The sequence below is a fragment of the Polistes canadensis genome, unplaced genomic scaffold, assembly GCF_001313835.1.
Source record: "Polistes canadensis isolate GaletaPanama2010 unplaced genomic scaffold, ASM131383v1 scaffold_159, whole genome shotgun sequence".
NCBI classification, from domain to species: Eukaryota; Metazoa; Arthropoda; class Insecta; order Hymenoptera; family Vespidae; genus Polistes; species Polistes canadensis.
This window is the reverse complement of record NW_014569706.1, coordinates 78,469-79,615: the sequence shown is the minus strand read 5'-3', so window position 1 is coordinate 79,615 and position 1,147 is coordinate 78,469. Positions and strand designations below refer to the sequence as shown.

The 1,147-nt window shown below is 32.4% G+C and overlaps 1 long non-coding RNA gene across 1 annotated transcript in view; it reads right to left on the bottom strand.

Annotated features, from left to right (window-relative positions):
• LOC106788986 overlaps positions 1-801 on the bottom strand; it is a 74,468-nt gene extending 73,667 nt beyond the window's left edge. Inside the window, exon 1 of the long non-coding RNA XR_001381954.1 lies at positions 156-801. This is a non-coding gene — a long non-coding RNA (uncharacterized LOC106788986). The remainder of the gene's footprint in view (positions 1-155) is intronic.
• Positions 802-1,147: the final 346 nt, after the last annotated feature.

The following is a 1,147-nucleotide window of genomic DNA, read 5'->3' as shown; positions in this document are numbered from 1 at the left end:
AAAATGTAAAAATGAACTGAAATCTTGAATAAAAATCATTCTCACTTATAATTGATTCATCCAGATTGTTCGATAATATAAAACAATTCAATAATTCTTATTAAGGTTTAAGATTAAGATCTAAAAACTAAAGAACAAAAAATATAACGACTTACATTGATTATCCGACAAATCTTATCCAGACAATTTCGAAATTAGATCCAACGTTCCTATCAAAGATTTTTCTTACAAATCGTAGACTTTCTCGAGCTGCCGACGGGCTTAAAGTAACACGAAAGCCACGAACAGACTGCCGGTGTGTCTCTCTCTGAATATTTCTTACGAACAGTTTGATATCTCTTCAAGGCCAAAATAACGGTGCTGCCAATGATAAGCTTAAATCCGTCGATGATACTCCTGTTTTATTTATTTTCTCAAACTATACCATCTTCTTCTTCTTCTTCTATTTTTCTTTCTCCCCACCTCTGACTTCTAATTTTTTCCTTCACTCTTCTTAACACGAAAACGAATTGTTCAACAATTACAAAAGTACAACAACAACAATATGAACAACCATAAAACTATGCTACGGATTTTATATTTTCATCAATAGATTCGAAATATATTCGACAAACAAAAATTTACGTTAAGAAGTTTAATCAAAAATTCGGTAAATAAACAAACGTGGGGTTGGGAAGGGGTGGTGTAGAATAGTAGGGTAATTAAATTAAAATGATTATAGTAATCGCGAGAGGAGTGGAACGACTCCGTTCGAATATATCACTTGTACTAGTTCGATAGTAACTCGGAGGAAGAATATTAGCTTAGTTGTGTTAACTATATAGGTGACTCTGACACGTTCTCTTGCGTATTACATATATATACTTACGTACATATGCATTCACATATGCATTCACATATGCATAGATATATGTATATATATATATATATATATAAATATGTATTTACGTACATATGCATTCACATATGCATGTATATATATGTACTTACGTACATATGCATGTATATATATATAGATTCGTAGTATTAATGTTAAGCTTGGTTATGTACACACATTTATGTGATATATAAGTGGGGCGCTTGCGCCAATCGTGGGCGACCTTTATTTACATAGAAACTAGCCCGCACGCGGGCGTATTGTATGCAT